Source organism: Tyto alba, unplaced genomic scaffold (genome assembly GCF_018691265.1).
Source record: "Tyto alba isolate M040663 unplaced genomic scaffold, T.alba_DEE_v4.0 Super-Scaffold_39, whole genome shotgun sequence".
Taxonomy (NCBI): domain Eukaryota; kingdom Metazoa; phylum Chordata; class Aves; order Strigiformes; family Tytonidae; genus Tyto; species Tyto alba.
The window spans coordinates 13,659,799-13,683,938 of NW_024881314.1; the positions used below are offsets into that span (position 1 = coordinate 13,659,799).

Below are 24,140 nucleotides of genomic sequence, written 5' to 3' on the forward strand. Positions count from 1 at the left end.
GGCTTTCAACAAAGATACAAGATTATCTGCCAGGAAGGCATGCATAAAGAGATGTTCTTGGACCCGTGCAAAAATTGTATATCTTTAAAGCCAGACTAGTAAGTGAGGAACATCTGTCTCTTTCATGTTGACAGGTACTTCTGAAAAGTTTGTCTTCACTCTGAAGCATGCCATTAGAACTGAAGTTACTGTTCCTGCTTGTTAGTAAAGCCCTTTTCTGAACTGTATCCTAGAATTGGCTGAGGGGAAGAAAATCTTGTTTTATTTTCTAAAGGTAGATCCAGTTAAAGTTTATCAAAAAAATATTTGTGCTAACGCAGCTGAGGGAGTAGCATGCCATGTCATGACAGGGCAGGCATAACTTAAATTGCTGTTGCCATTAGACTGATCATAAAGCAAACCTTTGACGGGAGATTTTTAATCCTCTACAGGTATAGCCCAAATAAAGTGCAGACATGTCTTCAGATGCTGAGATGGCCGCCTTTGGGGAGGCGGCTCCTTACCTCCGAAAGTCAGAAAAGGAAAGAACCGAGGCCCAGAACAAGCCTTTTGATGCCAAGACATCAGTCTTAGTGGCCCATCCTAAGGAGTCCTTTGTGAAAGGGACAATCCAGAGCAAAGAATCAGGGAAGGTCACTGTCAAGACTGAAGGTGGAGAGGTGAGTAAAAACCAAGGCATAAAAACTATGTAATTCCCTGTCTCAGCTCTTAGATGACATGCATACATTTCTTTCTTCATCTGGCAGACCCTGACTGTGAAGGATGATCAAATCTTCCCCATGAACCCTCCCAAGTATGATAAAATCGAGGACATGGCCATGATGACCCACCTCCACGAACCCGCTGTGCTGTACAACCTCAAAGAGCGTTATGCAGCCTGGATGATCTACGTAAGTACCAGCAGCAGTCTTCCTCTGGGCAGCGAGGAGGAGATGCTCTGCCAGGGTAAGCAGAAGCCAACGTGCTCTCTCCCTTCCTCACAGACCTATTCGGGTCTCTTCTGCGTCACCGTCAACCCCTACAAGTGGCTGCCGGTGTACAACCCGGAGGTGGTGTTGGCCTACCGAGGCAAGAAGCGCCAGGAGGCCCCTCCACACATCTTCTCCATCTCTGACAATGCCTATCAGTTCATGCTGACTGGTGAGTGACCCCATCTGTCTCAGAGAGCTTGTACGATGAAATTGTCTGGATGGATACCCTGTCTCAGTAATACAAAGAGACTTGCAAAGCTTGCATGGTTCTGATGCATACATACTATTGTGTGGTTTATTATCTCTACACCATTGTTTCTACCATTTTAAATAAAAGACACCTCTGCACTTAGTGAAGTGTTGTGGAGGTTTGTTTCTTTCTTTGTTTAAGTCAAGCTGGCAGCATGCAGTTGGAAACATTAAACTTACCTGACTAGGTTTCATTCTTTCTGTGTTGTTGATTGAGTTTTAAGCACTGTATTTCTGCTTCCTTCACAGATCTCGAGAACCAGTCGATCCTGATCACGTATGTACACCCCCTGCTCAGGTCCCTGCGGGGCTGCCCGGTGTCCGGGGACCTCCTGCCTGACCACATGCTCTCTGCTTCTCTCTCTGGTTTCACAGCGGAGAATCCGGTGCGGGGAAGACTGTGAACACAAAGCGTGTCATCCAGTACTTTGCAACAATTGCAGCGAGTGGGGAGAAGAAGAAGGAGGAGCAGCAGTCAGGCAAAATGCAGGTAGATTAATAAATAGCAGCTGGAAGCAATGCTTTTCTCTGTTCCTGACATGATTTTTTGAAAGGTTAAGCAGCAATAATTATCATCCTGCAGGGAACGCTTGAGGATCAAATCATCAGCGCCAACCCGCTGCTGGAGGCCTTTGGAAATGCCAAGACTGTGAGGAATGACAACTCCTCACGCTTTGTGAGTTTTTGATCAGAGAAGTTGACATTTACAGGTGAACAAGGATGTCAGAACAGAAGTTGCCACTTCTGCAGTGTTATGGTCACATGGTTGTATTCATTGAACTAGACTATGTAATTAAAAATATAACTTTAAAATTGTAGTACGCAAAGGAAATATTTACAAAAGGGTATCATTTAAATATATATCAATATCTCTATTATTTAATAATTATATATATAAATATATACATATTACTATTATCTGTCATATAGGCCGTAGATTCAAATCTTTATAAATTGATATAATGCAGAAAGGAGGGAAAGATGAAAAGACAGCCAGACAGCATGGAAATTGCCTGCATCAGATGAGCAAAAACATTAATCTCTGTTTTTTCAGACACAGAACTGGGCAAGTCTATTAATCTGAGAGTTGTGAAGGGTTAGGGACAAAGATATCTTTCCTATCAGAAACTAATCTACTCTGTGACATGACCCTTTGGCCATTTTAATGCAAAAAGCAATTCCTAAATTTTATTATTTAGGCTGTGAATTTCCTTGAGAAATCACAATACCAATCTACAGTCTCAGCTTAAAGTTCTATTTTCTGGGTGTGTTGCCTCTATCCCCACCAGTCAGAAAATAACAGCTGCCTTCTGTTTTTCCACAAGATCAAAAAGTCTCATTTAACATTTATACCACCAAAATCCACCTTCACAGCATCCTATCTGATTAAAAAATGAAGCGAGCATATCTTGACTTTGTCTATATTCATCCGTTTGAATTGTGACATAAAATACCTAATAAGAGTCTTGCTTAGTGGTTTTCTTGTTCCTGTGTTATCCACTAAATAATAATAACTTGGCTTAAATCTTTACCTTAGTATTGCCAGTCTATAGAGTTTCCTGATTTTTTTTTTTTGTTCTATTTTGAATTTTTTAAGAACAATAAGAAAAATATCAAAACAACTTCTAAGATTAAATGATGTCCTCTATGGAGAATGTAAAGTTACGTACTGACAGCCTTAGTGAAATTTCAGAAAGTCTTCTTTCTTTCCCCTCTCAAGGGCAAATTCATTTGAATCTACTTTGGAGCCACAGGCAAACTGGCTTCTGCCGACATTGAAACATGTAAGAGACCTCCTGACCTGATCACATTCCTTCCTCCCTTTCCACCTCAGTGTACTTTCTCAGGCCTAACTCTGTGCTACCATCCTTGCCAGATCTGCTGGAGAAGTCCAGAGTCACTTTCCAGCTCAAGGCAGAAAGAAGCTACCACATATTCTACCAGATCATGTCCAACAAAAAGCCAGAGCTAATTGGTAGGATGTATTATAAATTGTCTGATGGATTCTGAATGTGTTTAACATTTATCTTCATTCTTATGCTCAGATACATCCTATTCTTTACAGACATGCTCCTCATTACCACAAATCCATATGACTACCAATTTGTGAGTCAAGGTGAGATCACTGTTGCCAGCATTAATGACCAGGAGGAGCTCATGGCTACAGATGTAAGTAACATGGAGCATATTAGTATGGTGGAAGTTCCATTTAATGGCCCCAAGGGTTTATCTGACTGACTCTGTTGCCAGAGTGCCATTGACATCCTGGGCTTCACTGCTGATGAGAAAACAGCCATTTACAAGCTGACGGGTGCTGTCATGCACTATGGGAACTTGAAGTTCAAGCAGAAGCAGCGTGAGGAGCAGGCAGAACCAGATGGCACAGAAGGTATTAGGATGATTTCTACTGATCTTTCTGTAGCACCAGCAAAATTCTGTATTGGAATACCAAAAGAGTCTGTAGAAAAGGTGGGGTTTTAAAATGACAAGCTTTTTTCCTTCTAAGAAAAGAGTTGGGTTTTTTTTTGAGAAGATGACTTCATCAATCCAAGGACAAAAAAGATTGTTTAGATGTCTTCTTCTCATTGTCTTTAATCCTGAATTCTAAATTTTTAGTTTTCTTGGCTCTGAAGTCTCCTCCATTGTCTCACATCATAGTCTTCTGGGGCCTGGTGGGATTCACCTTTCTCAGTGGGAGAAAAATATTTTTGCTCATAAGTTAGTGGGACTGATTGAAAGAGCTTTAAATGAGATTTGAAAGGGGGGAAAGCAGTAAAATCAGGCTTACTTGAGGTAAGCTGTGTGATGGCATGACAATGTCTGAGGGATGGTGTGCTAGTGAGAGCTTACACTCTTCTCCACAATGTACTGAGTACTCTGGAACACATTTGAAATGTTTGTACATTCATGCATGCAGCATGAGGAATAAACAAGAGGAACTAGAAGCTTTGTCTCAGTCCCAGAGCTACAGCGTCATTGGCATAAGTTAGACTTGGTGAGAAGAGTCCTGTGACTGGAGTCCTGTGATGGATGGTTATAGGGTCTCCAGGAGTGAGAGGCAGGACAAGTAAGGTGAAGGGATAACACTGTGTGTAAAGGAGGAGTTGGACTGTACAGCGCTTGCAGTTGCAGACAACGTGTTTGAAAGCCTCTGTAAGGATTAGGGGAAAAGCTAATAAAGCAGATGTTGTGGGAGTCTACTATAGATCACTCAGCTCAGATGGCAACACTGATGTACTATTCTATATGGAATTAAGGGAAATCTCTAGATCAGTTGCCCTTGTCCTTATGGCTGACAACTTCCCAGATGTTAACCGGGCCTATCATAGAGTAGACATGAACAGGTCCAGGAAATTGTTGAAACACGTTGAAGATAATTTCTTGATGTGGGTACTAAGGGAGCCAACTAGAAAAGGTGCCCTCCTAGATCTCTTGTTTGTAAATAGAGATCTTCTTGTAGGCAATGTGATGATTGGTGGATGTCTTGGCCACAGTGATCATTAAACTGTTGTATTAAAAGACTTCAGTGAGAAAAACTGTCAGCAGAGCTACAACCCTGGATTTTGGGAGAGTGGACTCTAGGATGCTCAAGGACCTAGTTAGTAAGGTCATCTAGGAATCTGTTTTCAAGGGTATTGAGGTCCATAAATACTGGTCACTGTTTGAGAACCATCTTTTAAGAGCACAGGAGCAGGCAATTCCAATGTGTCGGAAGTCAAGCAAGCAGAGCAGAAGGTAGTTTGTCTGAACAGGGATCTCCCTCTGGAATTTAGGAGGAAAAAGAAAGTGTATGGACTTTGGAAGTAAGGTCAGGCTACATAGGAGAACTGCAGTGATACTGTTTACTGCCATAGGGAGAAAATTCATACAGCCAAGGTTCAGTTAGAGTTGAGGCTGACCAGTATCATGCTGGATGAAAGAAAGTCCTTTTAAAGTGTGTTGAAGCTGGCCAGTATCGCGCTGGATAAAAGAAAGTATTTTTAAAGTATGTTAACAGCAAAAGAAGGACTAAATAAAACTGTGGTCCACTACTTGATGAGGTTGGTCAGATCACAAAAAGAGGTAAAGTTAAAGCAGGGACATTTAATGGCTTCTTTGCCTCTGTTTTTAACACCAATGATGGGCCCTGGAACCCCAGGAGCCCAAGGTTGGACGATTGTGACTAGCAGAGTGACAAGCTCCTAGCTGACTTTGGACTTGCATGGGATTTGCTGCTGTGACTGAATGCACATAAGTCTGTAGGCCCAAATGGGATTCACCCCAGGGTAGTGAAAGAGTTGGCCGATGTCATAGTGAGACCTCACTCAGTTTTTTATCAATGTTCTTGGGTTGACTGGAAGCTAACAAATGTTATTCTAATTTTCAAAGAGGACAAAAAAAGAAGACCCTGGTAATGATAGTCCTGTCAATGTCACTTCGGTGCCTGGTAAAAATATGGAGATTATTTTGAGGGTTATTAAAAAACACTTGAATGACAAGGCAGTCATCAGTCAAAGCCAACATGGGTTCACGAAGGGAAGGTCATGCTTTACTATCTTAATATCCTTTTAGGACAAGGCTACCCACCTAGTGGATGAAGGCAAGGCAATGGATGTGTTTTTTAGGGATTTTAGCAAAACTTTTGATACTGTCTCTCATGTATCCTTCTGGATAAAATATCCAGCATACAGCTAGACACAGTACAATGGGCGAACAATTGGCTGAACGGTCAGACTCAAAGAGTTGTAGTAAATGTGGTAATGTCTGGTTGGTGGCCAATCACTAATGTTGTTTCTCAGGACTCAATCTTAGTTCCAATTCTCTTCAGTATTTTTTAACAATGACCTGGAAACAGGAGTTAAGTGCACACTAAGTTAAGTTTGCCACTGATACTAAATTAGGAGGAATCGTTGATTGCCTTGATGGTAGAGATGTCTTACAGAGAGATCTTGATAGATTAGAGTGCTGGGCAATCACCAACTACATTCAATTTAACAAGGACAAATGCTGGATTTGGCAACCGGGACAGTATAATCCTGGATGTAGCTTTAGATTGGGGGGCAAGAGGCCAGAGTGCAGCCCTGTAGAAAGGCATCTGGAGTTCTTGGTTGATGAGTCAGCAAGACACCCTGGTGGCCAAAAGAACCAACCATATTCTGGGGTACATCAAGCACAGTATAGCTAACTGGTCAAAAGAATTTATCGTACCACTACACTTAACACTGGTACAGCCTCACCTTGAGTACTGTGTGCAGTTGTGGGCTCTGCAACATAAAAGGATTATAAAAATATTCAAATGTGCCCAATAGGGGTCATAAATGATGGTGAAAGGACTAGAGGGAATGACTTATGAGGAACGTCTGGGGATGCTAAATTTGTTTAGTTTAGAGAAGAGAAGACAGAGGGGTGACCTCATTGTTGTCTACAACTTCCTGATAAGGGGGAGTGGAGAGTGTGGCGCTGACCTCTTCTTTCTGGTGTATGGTGATAGGATGTGAGGGAATGGCTTAAAGATGTGTCAGGGGAAGTTCATATTGAATGTTAGGAAAAAGTTCTTCACTGAGAAGATGGTGGTCAAGCACCAAACAAGCTCCCCAGGGAAGTGATAATGGCCCTAAGCCTGTCAGTGTTAAAGAAACATTTGGACAATGCTCTTAGATATATGGTTTAACTTTTAGATACATGGTTTAACTTCTAGGTTGCCCTGTGGGGAGACAGGAGTTGGACTCGATGGTCTTTGTGGGTTCTTTTCAAATCAGGATATTCTATGGTTCTATGACATTCATAAACTAGACTTCAGAGAATATTTTATTTTGAAATAATTTTATCAAAAACTGTGCATCATCCAGTAATTGATTATTCTCTCTCTTTCTTTTATCAGTTGCTGACAAGACTGCCTACCTGATGGGTCTGAACTCAGCAGATCTGCTCAAGGCCCTCTGTTACCCCTGAGTCAAGGTTGGGAATGAATATGTGACCAAGGGTCAAACCGTGTAGCAGGTAACCAGCTGGTGACTGGGAATATTTGTCTTCAACTAACATCATAAGCACTCTCATCAGATTTGCATGGTAACTTTCTTTCTTTCCTCCTGGTATAGGTGCACAATTCAGTGGGTGCTTTGGCAAAGACTGTCTATGAGAGGATGTTCCTGTGGATGGTTGTTCGTATTAATCAACAGGTGGATACAAAGCAGCCCAGACAGTAATTCATTGGTGTCCTGGACTTTTCTGGCTTCGAGATCTTTGATGCAAGGAAAATAGTTTGTTAAATGCTTCTTAGAAGAGCCATCCATCAATTAAGGAAACTCAGAGAAATATATTGTTCTATTTTACATAATAGTGGAAAAATGATTATGCACTTATAGGAGCTCAGAAGCACCTGGCTGTACAATAGCTATTGATTTACATGAATAACAACTCAGTAATAACACTCTTGAGAAATATAAAAATTCTTATAAGGCATAGAAAGTGGGTGTTAAAGGACTGTCAGATGGATCATTTTAGGCTGAAAATGGTGGCAAAGGAACACAGTTTTTTTTCATCCTAAGTTTTGAGGTAGAACGGCACCAAAAATTATATGTTTCATGATGCAGTGAAAACCAAGGATGTGATCTGAAGGAAGAGAATATTTTGAATTAAATAATTGAAAGTTCAAAACTGAATAAGATAGAAGTGTTGTAACATGCCTGGGCACTAAGCTTCTAAAAATTTTCCCTTATTGTGCTTTATAATTCTGTACAAATTAGTAATATTTGTTGCAAAGTATACCAGAAAATCCTTTGAGATCACTGCATTTTATGTCTGTCTTTCTTCAATATGAAGTGAAAGGTGTTATTTAGAATGTGGCACTTTCTTAATGTAGTGCAGTTTTCTTTGTGGAAGCTTGTGAATTTAAATTTCTCAAGTTTCTCCTCTTTCAACATCTGATACTATTGTTGCATGACAAGAGCAGAGTGCTGACATGAAAGAAGAGAGCTGCAGTGCTAGTCTTCAGATGCAATTACAGAGTTCCTCTGACCACAGGCACCTACTATGTCAAATAACCCTAGTGAGTGTTAGGAAAAGGACACTTGTCCTGCCATTGTCTCTTTGCACTAGATATAGTTGTTAAGTAAATCACAGATCAGGCTGTTTAGCTGTGTCTGGTACATGCTTATTTCAGGAAAGATGCCGTAGATGAGTGCTACAGTTGAATTATAAGCTGATCTAACCATAGATCTAGCCTGAGATGGAAAATAATGGAGTAAATCTCACTGTTTCATAGAAGTAGGAACATGGTTCAAAAATAGATGCATCTGTCTTTGTGTTTTGCAGTTCAACAGCCTGGAGCAGCTGTGTATCAACTTCACCAGTGAGAAACGGCAACAGTTCTTCAACCACCACATGTTTGTGCTGGAGCAGGAGGCGTACAAGAAGGAAGGAATTGAATGGGAATTCATTGACTTTGGAATGGACCTGGCTGCCTGCATTGAGCTCATTGAGAAGGTACCCTTCCAGTTCAGGTACATTATGCATCTAGGAATTCTATAGTTACTTAACATCAGTTTTCAGAAGACTCTTCCATATTCTCATCCAAACATTTAGTTTTAGTTATCCGAAATACATGAATACGAAGCTTATTTTATCTGTGAAATTTTAACAGCTTCATGGCAGTAGCTTTGTACTGATCTCTTTTCAAGACCCAAAACACTACAAAGCTCCCAATAACATCATTCTTTCATAACAACTAGAGTTAATTTCCACTATAGAGCCTGCAAGTTTCTCTTTAGTTCTGTTCAATGCATTTCTGCCTAGCAGTACAGCTATTACTAGAGATTTTTATTTTTTTTCTTTTTAATATTTGCAATATTAAAGATGGAACTTCACACTTTCCAGATGATAGTCATCCTTTCACATGCATCAGTTAGATCAATAAGAGATCAGTCAAGTTCATTACAAGACATGGCATTTAGTAACTACAAGGAACTTGAGAAAAGAGTACTTTTATTAACACATATCCATACACTGTGAGCTGCTTAGATCAAGAGGTTTTGTGAATATGACATTTTTAACTTTACTTTTCACATGTTCTGGCACAAATAATGTAAATTTCCATCAGTCACTGAGCCTGTGAAGGTAAAGTGGGTAGGTATGTTTAACCCTGATATTTGGATTTGAAAAGAGACAACAGCATCATCTTACTGATAGCATAGTTTTTATTTGTGTTATCATATTCTATTGAGACAGATCCAACCACCTTTGTGTCAGAAGCCAATTTGACATCTGTGTTTCTTGTGCTGCCTTCCAGCCCATGGGCATCTTCTCCATCCTGGAAGAGGAGTGCATGTTCCCCAAGGCAACTGACACCTCTTTCAAGAACAAGCTCTATGATCAGCATCTGGGCAAGTCTGGCAACTTCCAGAAGCCCAAGCCTGCCAAAGGCAAGGCTGAGGCCCACTTCTCACTGGTGCACTACGCTGGCACAGTGGACTACAACATCTCTGGCTGGCTTGAGAAGAACAAAGACCCCCTGAATGAAACTGTCATTGGGTTGTACCGGAAATCAACACTGAAAACATTGGCCTTACTCTTTGCCTCTTATGGTGGAGAAGCAGGTCAGTGCTATGAAATCTTTAGTTTCATTCATGCACAATGTACAGGGAGAATCACAAATTAAAATTTAAAAATATGTATTTTTTCAATTTTATAGGAAGCAGTGGTGGCAAGAAAGGTGAGAAGAAGGGTTCTTCTTTCCAGACTGTCTCAGCTCTTTTCCGAGTAAGTACAGAATTTGTTATCTCTGCTGATCTGGAAATGGAAAATAAACTCCCTTGAAATCTGAATAGTTCTTGGTTCTAGTTTAATAAGCTGTAGTCATAGTTTATTTAGAGTTCCTAACCTATTTTCTTATAGCAAGGAAATCCATCACATCATTTAACCTCTGTTACAGTGGATACAGAGCTTATTCCTTTATCCTCTATCTTACAGTGAAGTTGTCAGCTATCATTAAAGAATTGTCTTATATAGTCTAGAAGCCTTCTTTCCCTCTACTTCAGATTTCAAGGTGTAATAGAGTCCTGTAATGATATTGTTTTGTCTTTCTGATTTAATGACTTCTTCACCCTTCCCATGTCAGCTGTATATTCTAGGAGTTAGTCTGTTATGTGTGAAATATCCCCATATCTTGAGCTCTAAACTGTTAACAAGTCAGAGGCCTAACAGCTCTTTCACAAGCCTAGGCCTTCCTCCTGGCTTTTCTATATGCTTCTCCCAGGTGAAACTGCTATTCTTCCTTGAGGGTATTCAGGACTCATACTTCACTTTAGGACTCCATTCCTCTTCTCATTCTTCCTGAGTTGCTTTTATTTCGCTTTTGCTCTCTTTGTCCATCCTCCTCTGGAGTAGAAGATGAGCATGTGTACCTTGGCTCCAGGAACAGTCACTGGCAGAGGTGTAAACCTCTCATGGGTGAAGGACATTTGTAAATGTCTCCTTAGTTGTCCTCCGATTCTTACTTCTCCTGTTTTTCCTGGTAAAATCATGTTTTAAAACACACACTAGAAGAACTGAGTTTTCAAGACAAACTTGGTAGCCTCTGCCACATTGGTTTTATTCTGTTTTGGTGTCTACTATCATTGCCAAAGATGGCTTTGCAAAAACATGACTTATATTTCAAAAATGTCTCTTTTGGTATGGGTTAAAAAAATTGGGAATCTGCTCTCTCAGATGTGATTTGAGGCAGGGGGAATGCTACTGATAGCTGTTCTGTTTACAAGGTTATGGACCACAGCTGGACTCTGTTGCCTCGTTCTTCACTACTCTTATCTTTGTGCCTACCTCTGAATCACATCACAAAAAAGCATCTTTCACACTTGGTTCCACAGAAAATATAAGCAATAGGCTTGTAAAATTAATACCAATATTCACTCAAATTAACTCATTATTTGGAATAGAATTTCTGAAAGATATCAAATATAGTGATAGTTCAGATAAAATTATTTAATTAGTACTGTCTATGAGTTTTCTAGAACTAAATGGAAAAATTTTTTACATTTTATTTTATCACAGTATTCATATAACTGAAAAGAATACTATGTTCATAGGGCTCCAACAAGTTTGATGGTATTATAGTAGTTTTACTGTAAAGATGAATGTGCAGAACAAACATTTACTAATATAAGCTTTTTTTTGTAATTCTTCAGGAGAACTGAAACAAGCTGATGACCAATCTGCACAGCACTCACACATTTTGTGACATGCATCATCCCCAATGAAATATAAACACCTGGTAAAAGCCTCAAGTATATAGAGATTTTCCTGTGATACTGAAGATCTCTATGTTGCAATCCACAATATTCACTTGTATGTTGAATTGTTAGGTGTCATGGAACATGAACTGGTGCTGCACTAGCTTTGGTGCAATGGCGTGTTGGAAGGCATCAGAATTTGCAGGAAAGGATTCCCCAGCAGAGCTCTCTATGCTGACTTTAAGCAGAGGTCAAATTTCTCCAACATACTGTCTTATTATAGCTAAGTCTGTATGTATACAACCATAACCTGGCAGGACAATTTAGGTCCACATTACAGCATTGATGTATCTTCTGTAGAGGTGAGATAAGTACTCTTTGTTGTCTTTACTCAACACTATATGTCTCACCTGTTCTTTTGATAGCATTACATGACTCATTGAAAGCAAACAGGACATACTGGCATCCTCCCTAGAAAGGTCCTGACATTGTCTGTTGTAAAAACAGATGGAATTTGTATAAGCAATTATCAGGGAGCAAAAATGGCTAACTGTTCCCTAAGAGAAGGAGAACTGTGAGCTGAATGTGACGCCAGGGCAGACCCTCACCAACACCACCCAACAGGGTGCAGTCCAAGAGAGTCTGAACAGAGTGGCCAGAGCTGGCAAGTGGTCCATTGACAATCCCAGACAAGTCAAGCATTGAATCAAATCCAAGGAACATCCAGGTAGTCCTGTCAGGGACTGTCAGCAGGAGGTTGGGCTGAAAACAACACTGGAAACCAAGCTAAAATATCTGTACATGAGTTCCATGGAAGAGGCAACTGCTTACAGTATAGGTTCAAGGTCCATTGAGAAAGCAATGCCACAGGCTGGACTGGAGAACAGCTATGATGTAACTGATGCAAGAAATGAGATCCCAGGCCTAAGCTGAAATGGAACCCATGGGCCCATGGTGGAGACCTAGGTGAGTCTCATCAGGGCCATTAAGACCTATTGGTGCCATCAGGGCTCTGAGAGCACCATGGTTACTTAGAGACAGATTTGACATTGTGACAGGTTTCCTTCCAGTTCCAGATACCCCTAATTCCAAAATAATGCAGTATTTCTGTAACATTTATATGTCAGTTATTTAAATAAAGCGTTCATTATACTTAACACAGCGTTCTCATTTTCTTAAATGATTATTTTACTGTCAATGACACTGTAGAATCATTTACTCCACATAGAATCATAATGGGTAAGTTCTAGCAAAAGTTTCTCACATTGCTCAGAAAATGTATCTCTATCTAATAAAGGAATGTCTCAAAAAATCAGTCAAGGTTCAGCTAAGACATTGTACTGCCATATTGCTGAACCAGCAAGCTTGTCTTAAAAAACAACATTGGCTTAGGTAATAAGAATAGTCTTACATTCTGTTTTTTCCTACAGATACATAGTGTTGAATGCAAGTGCTGTCCCAGAGGGACAGTTCATGGATAGCAAGAAAGCTTCTGAGAAGCTCCTTGGTTCCACTGCCATTGATCACACCCAATATAAATTTGGTCATACCAAGGTACAAGTAAAACTTTGTTGAAATATAGAGATTTGTTACAGAAATATTAAGATAGGTATGAACGAAGTATGAATATAAATGTACATGCATAAAAGCATTAGAAACAAAACCAGTGCAAGGACTAAAGCAACAGCATGCATAAATAGTCAGGGACATGTTTGCTAGCAGTAAAAGTAGTATCATTTGCAACTAGTAGTAGGAAGATGTAGCTTGCACTAAGACCACAGGGTAGTCCCATCAGCAGACAGTCTGTGCTCTGTTAACTAGGAGGATGGCAACAAAAAGACTGTATCCAAAAGATACAGAAAATGAGGAAACAAAAGAATTTTGTGAAATAAGAAGCAATATTCTGAGGTGAAAGAACATTCTGCAAACTCATTGATTCCTAAAAGGAATAAAAAAGTCTCTCCAGTTACAGTTTGTGACTGCCTATCAAGATAAAGCTAGTGGATGTAGTGAGGAATTGATAGCTGAAATTCCCTGTCTTCTGTGTATCAGATAAGTCATACCATTCAGACTGTCTGGACACATACACATTGGTGTTTGTGAGTATATGGATGTGAAGCTGTGATTGATTGCAGATAATTTAGAGAACTAAATAAAATAAAAATATCACATTCCCCTTCTATAAAGTCTCAGTGACTTTGGTAACAGTAATTCCTATGGAAATGTAATCTGTTTGTGTTTTGATAACTTAAGCGTGATGTTTTATGTCATCCCCTTTTTCAAGGTGTTCTTCAAAGCTGGGCTGCTGGGACTCCTGGAGGAGATGAGGGATGAGAAGCTGGCACAGCTCATCACCCGCACGCAGGCCAGGTGCAGGGGCTTCCTGATGAGAGTGGAGTACCAGAGAATGGTGCAGAGGAGGTAGGCATTCCTCATCTTCAGTTAAAGGCACTGTACTTGGGGGGAAGTGTTTGCACATATCATACGGAAAAATTCAATGTACACTTTAATAATGCTTCAGGGAGTCCATCTTCTGCATCCAGTACAACATTCGTGCATTCATGAATGTGAAGCACTGGCCCTGGATGAAGCTGTTCTTCAAGATCAAGCCCTTGCTGAAGAGTGCAGAATCTGAGAAGGAGATGGCCAACATGAAGGAAGAGTTTGAGAAAACCAAGGAGGAGCTTGCAAAGTCAGAGGCAAAGAGAAAGGAGCTGGAGGAGAAAATGGTGAAACTGGTGCAGGAGAAAAATGATCTGCAGCTCCAAGTGCAGGCTGTGAGTACCATCACTGCAATTCATTAAATAGTATGTAGTTAGTATCAAGTTGCTATAAAATAAAATGAAGATTAAACATGCCTTCCAACAATAGAATCAAATAGGACAGTTTAATCTGCAGAGCAACCATGATGAAACTCAACTTTATAAATAAAAATCCATTCATAAGACTGTACTATTTGTGGCCTTGGAAAGTGATTTGGATTAGAGAGACTTCAAAGTTACACCACCACAGACTCAATGTAAAGAAGAAAATATCTTCAAGAAACGTATATGTGTGTATACAAAATATATAAAAAATAGAAATATATATATGACATAGATATCATATAGAAAACATATGTAAACACATGTGTGAATATATATGTTTATTATATATATGCATCAAGTATATAGAATTATATCTATAATGTTTACAAAACTATATGTATATACATACACAGTCTAAAATGTATATATATAAAGTACATGTAACCATATGGTCCCACTAACTAAAAAGTTGTCTGAAGTACTCTAATAGGAGCGAGAGTAAACAGAGGTGTGAAAGGATTCCCACCATCGCAGAGGCTTCAATGTACAATGAAATACATGGGAGACATCTTTATCCTGAGAATACACTTGTAGTTGAGTAGATTCAATTTTTCTGAACGAGCATTTCCTTCACAAGTCAGGACTGTGGGTTCCAAACATCACCAGAATTATTAATAGGCTACTTAGCAATGATCACTGAATCAAAAGTCAGAAAAAACCCCTAGAAAATATATGTGACTCTATATTGCAACAAAACTGAATGAGTGAAAAAAAAACAAGATGTAACTAGTAATAATAAAAACAGTAAAAATTCTTTCATTATAGGAAGCTGATAGTTTGGGTGATGCTGAGGAAAGATGTGACCAGCTGATAAAAACAAAAATCTATCTGGAAGGAAAAGTTAAGGAGAAAACAGAAAGAGCAGAAGATGAGGAGGAGATGAATACTGAACTGACAGCCAAGAAGAGGAAACTGGAGGATGAATGTTCAGAGCTGAAGAAGGATATTGATGACCTTGAGTTAACACTGGACAAGGTTGAGAAGGAAAAACATGCCACTGAAAATAAGGTACACAACAGATTTCTGACTCACATTCAAGGAAAACAGATCCATTTCATATTCCTGTAACAAGACTGTTTTCTTTTTTAAGGTAAAAAACCTGACAGAGGAGATGGCAGCCCTGGACGAGACCATTGCCAAGCTGACAAAAGAGAAGAAAGCCCTCCAAGAGGCCCATCAGCAGACACTGGATGACCTGCAGGCAGAAGAGGACAAAGTCAATACGCTGACCAAAGCTAAGACCAAGCTGGAGCAGCAAGTGGACGATGTAAGCACACAGGCATACAGCAAGACCAGAACAGGTATGGAGTTAAACCGGACTGGCAGAGCACTGGCGGTCCTGTTTGTTTTAGCTGGAAGGGTCCCTGGAGCAAGAGAAGAAACTGCGCATGGACCTTGAGAGAGCTAAGAGGAAGCTCGAAGGAGACCTGAAGCTGGCCCATGACAGCATAATGGATTTGGAGAATGATAAGCAGCAGCTGGACGAGAAACTGAAGAAGTAAGTGTGTCTGTGGGCCACCCGAATGCTGGGCTGGTGTGCTTTTGTCTTTGAGCTCTGACAAGGTTTGCTTTGCCCCAAGGAAAGACTTTGAAATCAGCCAGATCCAGAGCAAAATCGAGGATGAGCAAGCCCTGGGCATGCAATTACAGAAGAAGATCAAGGAGCTGCAGGCAAGTCTCTGTCCCTTCCCCTCTCTCCCCCAGTCTCAGGTGGGGTAGGAGGAGGCCGTGGGTGTGAAGGGTCCCTAATGTCCCCCAGGCTCGTATTGAGGAACTGGAGGAGGAAATTGAGGCAGAGCGAACCTCTCGGGCAAAAGCAGAGAAGCATCGGGCTGACCTCTCGAGGGAGCTGGAGGAGATCAGCGAGCGCCTGGAAGAGGCAGGAGGGGCGACAGCAGCTCAGATCGAGATGAACAAGAAGCGTGAGGCAGAATTTCAGAAGATGCGCCGTGACCTTGAAGAGGCCACGCTGCAGCACGAAGCCACGGCTGCCACCCTACGGAAGAAGCATGCGGACAGCACAGCTGAGCTCGGGGAGCAGATCGACAACCTGCAACGAGTGAAGCAGAAGCTGGAGAAGGAGAAGAGTGAGCTGAAGATGGAGATTGATGACTTGGCCAGTAACATGGAGTCCGTCTCCAAAGCCAAGGTACGGAATTGCAGTAGAACACGCTCACAGGACCGAAATACGGCACATAGGCTACATCTAGCAGCCACATTCTCATAAAAAGTCCCTGCTGTGAGGATAAGGCAGAGTCCAGGTGTTCATTTCCTTTCCTTCCTTGTATTGGCTATGTAGGCAAATCTGGAGAAGATGTGCCGCACTCTGGAAGATCAGCTGAGTGAGATTAAAACTAAGGAGGAGCAGAATCAGCGCATGATCAATGATCTCAATACTCAGAGAGCTCGTCTGCAGACAGAATCAGGTAAGACATCCGCATTGCTGACTTGCAATAGGAGGACCTGCATGCCGTGAGGATACCACAATTTGCAGTAGGATAACTTGTATGCTGGAGGAAGTAATCCACAAGGCTTTCATGAGATTCTGACTATACTCTCTAAGACAGGTTTCAGACACGTATGTCAAAACACTCACAGAAACAGCAGGTTATGGTCCCCAGCGCACCTGTCACTAACACATCCTGATCCTCTTGAACACATTGATGGGGCGGCTTCATCACGTCCCAGCTTTGCATTTGCCTAATTAGAGTTTCGTTCTAATTTTGTTGTCAACTTCACTGTCAGGAGGCACCTCAAGACAGGTATTCAGGTTACCAATCCCAATGCTCCAACAGGCCAAGAACGCCCTGGCCCACGCCTTGCAGTCTGCTCGCCACGACTGTGACCTGCTCCGCGAGCAATATGAGGAGGAGCAGGAGGCCAAGGGGGAGCTGCAGCGTGCCCTGTCCAAGGCCAACAGCGAAGTGGCCCAGTGGAGAACCAAATACGAGACAGACGCTATTCAGCGCACGGAGGAGCTGGAGGAGGCCAAGTATGTGGGAAGCAGGTTGTCGAATGGCTGGAGAAGACAGAGACTGTCAAGGGAAACTGGAGCCTCTTAGAGTGTGTTAGGACAGGGGTGGGATGAAGACAGGGATACAGTGGCTTTATGGTAGAGGGATGAGAGAGAGAGAGGAAAAGTATGCTGTGGAAGAAATGTAGATTGGAGGGACAAACACAGCTTTTAGGGCTAGAAGTGCCAAGACAGGCCAAATACTCAGTAGGTGCTAGGACAAAGAAGTGACAGAGCCTTTACGCTGCATGCAGTCTCGGAACAGAAAAAACACTGTGAAAAGCATTGGGCTCACAGCCCCAGAAGTGGTCAACAGCCCTCTCGTGAAAATTGGCTCCCCTCTAAACTCTAACCTGGAGCTGTGCTTGTCTCCTGCCAGGAAGAAGCTGGCACAGCGCCTGCAGGATGCAGAGGAGCACGTTGAAGCTGTGAACGCCAAATGTGCTTCCCTGGAAAAGACAAAGCAGAGGCTGCAGAATGAAGTGGAGGACCTGATGATTGATGTGGAGCGATCAAATGCTGCGTGCGCAGCTCTGGACAAGAAGCAGAAGAACTTTGACAAGGTCTTTTGGGCACCAGCCCTGGGGCTCCTGGGCAGAGCTTCCCCTCCTGATTGCCACCTTCATACTCACAACCCGTTTCTCTTCAGATCCTGGCAGAGTGGAAGCAGAAGTACGAGGAAACGCAGGCTGAGCTGGAAGCCTCCCAGAAGGAGTCTCGCTCTCTCAGCACGGAGCTGTTTAAGATGAAGAATGCCTATGAGGAGTCCTTGGACCACCTGGAAACGCTGAAGCGTGAGAACAAGAACTTGCAGCGTAAGTCCCTGGCCCTCTGCTCCTGGCAGGGCTTTCTCACTCCCCACCGCTACCCACCGCTCGACATGGGTCTGTGCCTGCAGGTTGGCAAAGATACTGGCCACCTTGGTGTGTGTCAGGGCCCTTCCCATTCGGCTCCATGCCTGATCGTGACATTGGACTTTGTTCCCACAGAGGAGATTTCTGACCTCACGGAGCAGATTGCAGAGGGAGGAAAGGCGATTCATGAGCTGGAGAAAATCAAGAAGCAGATTGAGCAGGAGAAATCTGAAATTCAGGCTGCTCTAGAGGAAGCTGAGGTACATGCCCACAGTCACTGATGTCTGTGCTAAAAATAGGAGCAATGGGGAAATAAGGTTAAAAACTCCTTGGTCCCTCACTGCTCTGGCTGTGGAGTGCAGCCTGATGAGATTTCATGAAATATTACATAATCACCTAGAAAGGAAGCAGTAGTTTTAGGGACGTTACATATGTTTGTATTCACTTGTCCAGGCCTCCCTAGAACATGAAGAGGGGAAGATCCTGCGCCTCCAACTTGAGCTCAACCAGGTGAAGTCTGAGATCGACAGGAAGATTGCAGAGAAAGATGAGGTGATTGACCAGCTGAAGAGAAACCACCTCCGAGTCGTGGAGTCCATGCAGAGCAGCCTGGACACTGAGTTCAGGAGCAGGAATGAAGCCCTGCGGCTGAAGAAGAAGAAGATGGAGGGAGACCTGAATGAAATGGAGATCCAGCTGATCCATGCCAGCCGCGTGGCTGCGGAGGCACAAAAGAACCTGAGAAACACACAGGCCGTGCTGAAGGTTTGTTCAGCAACGCTACAGAGAGAGAAAGGACATCCCTGATGCTTTTGGCCCCCAAGTGCACGCTGTTGTCCTGTAATTTCTGTTGCCTGTTTTACAGGATACGCAGATACACTTGGACGATGTTCTCAGGACACAGGAGGACCTGAAGGAGCAGGTGGCCATGGTGGAGCGCAGAGCAAACCTGCTGCAGGCCGAAGTTGAGGAGCTGCGGGCAGCCCTGGAGCAGACGGAGCGTTCGAGGAAAGTGGCTGAGCAGGAGCTTCTGGATGCCACTGAACGTGTGCAGCTCCTCCATACCCAGGTCTGGAACACCCACTCTGCTGGAAATTAAACCCATCCACAAGAGATAACACAGAGTGTGATTGCTATGCATCTTGTAAATGACTAGTCTATAAAGACTTGAAGAGCTATGCCGTAACATGGCCAATACAGCCAGACACCCATGTCTGGTTTGCTGCTCTGGATTTAAAGAGGACTGTGGCATTAAAGACTTTCGTAAACAATGCTGACACTTTCAAGCCTTGATGTGGAGGCATTAGGTCTAACTGTACAAATCATGTCTTTCCTGTTGCACAGAACACCAGCTTAATCAACACCAAGAAGAAGCTGGAAACAGACATCATGCAAATTCAGGGTGAAATGGAGGAGACGATCCAGGAAGCCTGCAATGCTGAAGAGAAGGCCAAGAAGGCCATCACAGATGTGAGTTGGCGGCTCCTTTTGGTGCTGATGGTGGACCTGTTCTCCCCCAGACTGCCTCCAGCCCCAAAATGGCTTTGACCTTTTTCTCTCCTCAGGCAGCCATGATGGCAGAAGAGCTGAAGAAGGAGCAGGACACCAGCGCCCACCTGGAGAGGATGAAGAAGAACCTGGACCAGACGGTGAAGGACCTGCAGCACCGTCTGGATGAGGCCGAGCAGTTGGCGCTGAAGGGAGGCAAGAAACAAATCCAGAAGCTGGAGGCCAGAGTGCGTAGGGCTGGTATTCGTGCATGAGTGAACATGTCACGTACGTAAGCAGCAGGGAAGCTCCAAAGACGGGCTTCTCATTGCAGGTGCGGGAGCTGGAAGGGGAGGTCGATGCCGAGCAGAAGCGCAACGCTGAAGCCGTGAAGGGTATGCGCAAGTACGAGAGGAGGGTGAAGGAGCTGACCTACCAGGTGAGGCAGGAAGCCTCCTTGGGCTGGCAGAGTTTTCTACCAGCAAGTCAAGCTTTGTACACAATGCCCCCAAGGGGAATTGTTAACCGCACATGATGCAGAACCGATCATTGCTTCTCTTTCCTGCTTACCGACCACTCTAGTCTGAGGAAGACTGGAAGAATATTCTTCGGCTCCAGGACCTGGTGGACAAGCTGCAAATGAAGGTGAAATCCTACAAGAGACAAGCTGAGGAGGCTGTAAGTATTGCTTTGAGTAGTGGCAAAGACAGTTTCAAAGGGGGAAACCTGGAGTTTGAAGGAGTGATTTTGAGCATTAATGAGTGGATTTTTTCTTATTATCATATTATGTTTCAGATTTGATAATGTATCTTCAGCACTGATTAGGAATTCACAAAATAAGAAGTAAACATCTATATCTGAAAATATGAAGACTATATGAGATTATAAATTAACTAATTTTCAACCTGAAATAATCCTCAATTCTTCTCCACAAGAACACAACATTTAAGCAATTTCTTATAAGCTACCTGACTAATATAATATTTTTTAAGGTTTTTTTTTGTTTGTTTGTGGGTTATTCTTTTTAAAAGGACCATGATTTTATTTGGTATTTCTGCCCCTCTTAATAGAAATATGGTTTTCATAAACATTATATATTTTTGGAACTTATACACAATATGGAGAGGTACCTCTAAGAAAAAGTAGACTGAATTCTTAGAAGGGTGTTCTGCTTCTTTTTATGCCATTTCTAGGGAATGTGATTGACAAGGTTGTGCAAACAGTGAGTTAGCATTTCATGCTGCATTTAATGCAGATGACAGACACAGATGTGCTGCTCAGGATTGTTGGTGACTCCTAGAAGCAGTTCAGAAATGGTGGCAACATGCTATAGATCAGTTTCTGTCACCAGGTGGAACAATCATCCCCACACTTCAGACTTCTCAGTCAAAACATATTATTTGAGGAAAAATGGATTTGTCTTGCTGGAGTGAACAGCTTTTCTTCCCAAGGCTTGGTCCAGTTTATGAATTTCCAAATGAAGGAGCCACTTGAGGAACTGAGCAGTTTGCATTGTTTCTGGAATGCCCAACAGGAGATTAACAGGTCCTCAGAGAGACCCTGGAGGTGCAAGAGCTCGAATCCTGCATTACATAAGATAGATTGCATGAGGCTACACTTGATGGAGACTTCCAAGAAGCTTGAAGCTTTTGACATCTGTTGTCAGGAGAAGGTACATTCATCACCTACAGATGTACACTTATAGATAGATACAGGGTCTGGTGATGAGTGAGATATGCTTCTTCAGATGATGCACCTGGGCCAGGTGAGCCTGACCCATACTTACTTGAAGTGGTGGTAGAAGTGGTCAGACACACGTTTCTAAATAGGGTGGAGGAACTCATCTGTCAGCCAGATCTGTTTTCTCAGGAAGCTTGGTACTTGCCGAAGGCTCTAATCCAGGATGTTGTGGAGGGACTAAAAATCTTGACTAACCATCAGATTGTTAACCATTGTTTCTTCTAAGCATGTGGGTCCTGTTCTGAGAAGGAAGCAGGACTGGGTAAACTACTGAGATCCCTTTAACTGTGAGCTAATAGTTTCTGATACTCAATGGTACTACCCAGAGATTAGGGAGCTTTGGGGACTACAATGAAGGGCATGGGAGCTCAAGCATTGTTCTCCCTGATTCCGCTGATCATGGGGACTGTTTTGGTATGAAAAGATGCATTCTTCAGGTCAACAGCTGGTTATGTGACTGGTCACAGTCAGGGCTTTGGCTTTTATGACTACATCTTATTTTGTGGGGAAGAAGAACTTCTGGGGAGTGGTGGATTTATCTGAACAAATAAGGTAAGAACATATTTACCAGCATGCTTGCTGATTCAGTGAGGAGGGTTTTTAAACTAGGTTTACTGGGGGGATGGTAACAAAATTCCCTAAATAAAAATACAGATGGTTGCAGGGAGGAACTATCTGGGGGACAGCATAACAAGGAAGGTTCTCACACCTCCCCTGAAAAAGCAGTGTAATGGGAAAAACATCTCGTGTCTGTAGACAAACTCATATAGCATGGGGAACATGCAGGAGGAATTAGAAGTCTGTGTACAGACACTGCACAGCTAAGACTTCCCTGAGATCACAGACACAGTGTGCTAGCTCTTAATGACTGGAGTGGTATGTTTTTAAGGCCCATCTCTACAGAACACAGGAATGCACAGGAAGTCAAGCAGTTTTTGCAGGAGGCTATATATTCTGAATAGACAATTCAGCTCAAATAGACAATTAAACTCAAATACAGAAGGAATTGTATAGAAAGTGGAAGAAGACATAAATGTCCTGTGAGGAGTATAGAGACGTTGTATGAACATATAAAGTTGGAGCCAGGAAAACCAAACAGTAGAGGAAGATCGAGCTGGGAACCACATAAGCAACCTGGACATACATGAGTCCAATAGACCTTGTGGATGTATCTGACTGTGTTAGGGAAGCTGGCCAATGACAGTGCAATTTCTCTATCAACTTCGAAAGGTTATGGCAGGTGGTGAAAGTCTCTGATGACTAGAAAAGCACTCACCTTAAAGAAGGTCAAGATGGAAGATTTAGAAAGCCACAACAAGTCAGCCTTACTTCAGGCAGTGGGAAGATCATGTTCCAGATCCTCCTGGAAGTAATTTCAAGGCACATGAAGGACAAGAATGCAATTGGAAACTGTCAGCATGGATTTATCAAGGAAAGTTCTTTCTGGTGTCTTTAATGGTCAAATGTGGTGGTGTTGAAAAGGAGAGAAACTTATCCTGGAGGCACACATTCAAAGCATGAGTGCCCAAAGAGTACAAATTTCATCAGCAAAATTCTGACTGACATTAGAATAAATATTTTTACCATGAAAGTGCCTAAAGGCTGAAACAGGAGCCCAGAGGGGCTGTGAAATCTTCATTTTTGTCGATGGTCAAAACTCAAAAATTCTCTGAGCAACCAGATCTAACATTGGTGCTAGCCCTGTGTGAGTAGGGGATTGAATTGGATGGTGACTTAAAGCTCTTGTCAACCTAAAAGTTCAAAGTCAAGTCCTTAGATTGAATAAAAGTTATTCATTATTGTCTGAGTATTTAATTCAGAGGTAACATGTACCTGTTCTAGAAATACATGCCAATCAACAAGAGGTAGATGGTCTGGACCACAGGCAGGCAGAAAGAGGAGAAAAAGGGGTTTAATAACTGCTTAGATTAGGAAGTGAATTGTGTTTACTCTTGTCTCTTTTCTCTGAGACAGACACTTTCTGTCTGTATACATTCACAGGTTTTTATTTTCTGTGAATGTCTTGCCAGAATTCAACAGGCCTAGAGCATTAAACAGGATGTTACTTCTACAGGTCATCAAGTCTGTGCCATCATAGCAGGATTCCAAATTCAACAGTCATATTTGAAGATATTTAGATGACCAGCAATGGTTTCTTTTTAGTTCAGTTCTGAAAAACAGACATACATGGATGTACTGGATTCCTGATCTGATGAGTTCTAAGATACAACATAGCATGTTCTCAGTCTCCTTACGGCTATATGCATTTGGTTAAATAATACAGTTTTAGTATTATTCTGTAGGCAAAATGGAGTTTCATAAATTTTTTAGTGAATTTTCTAGATAAGAAACCAGAAAGATGGAGAAGATCTATATTATGTGTTTAGATAAGAGCTGGAAAGTTGCAACTGAGGCTATGGACCTTCCCCTTCCTGCAGGACTTCCCAGGCTACAGGTAGAGGAAAATGGAAGTGTCAGCCTTTCTGTTTTCACAGCTCCCTCTCCCCCCACAGGAAGAACAGTCCAATGTCAATCTCATCAAGTTCCGCAAGATCCATCATGACCTGGAGGAAGCCGAGGAGTGGGCTGACATTGCAGAGTCACAAGTCAACAAGCTCTGAGTGAAGAGCTGTGAGAATTATAGGAAAAAATGAAGGAAAAGAATGAGGATCTAGAAAGTTGTAAAGTGACTAGGGAATGCACAGAATGCGAAGTTCCCTCCCTTTATTTCTGAAAGTGGTTTGTTCCTTTAG

At 42.3% G+C, this 24,140-nt stretch overlaps 1 pseudogene; it reads left to right on the plus strand.

The window, feature by feature from the left end:
- Window positions 1-455: 455 nt before the first annotated feature.
- LOC104360920 lies at window positions 456-24,008 on the plus strand (annotated as a pseudogene).
- Window positions 24,009-24,140: the final 132 nt, after the last annotated feature.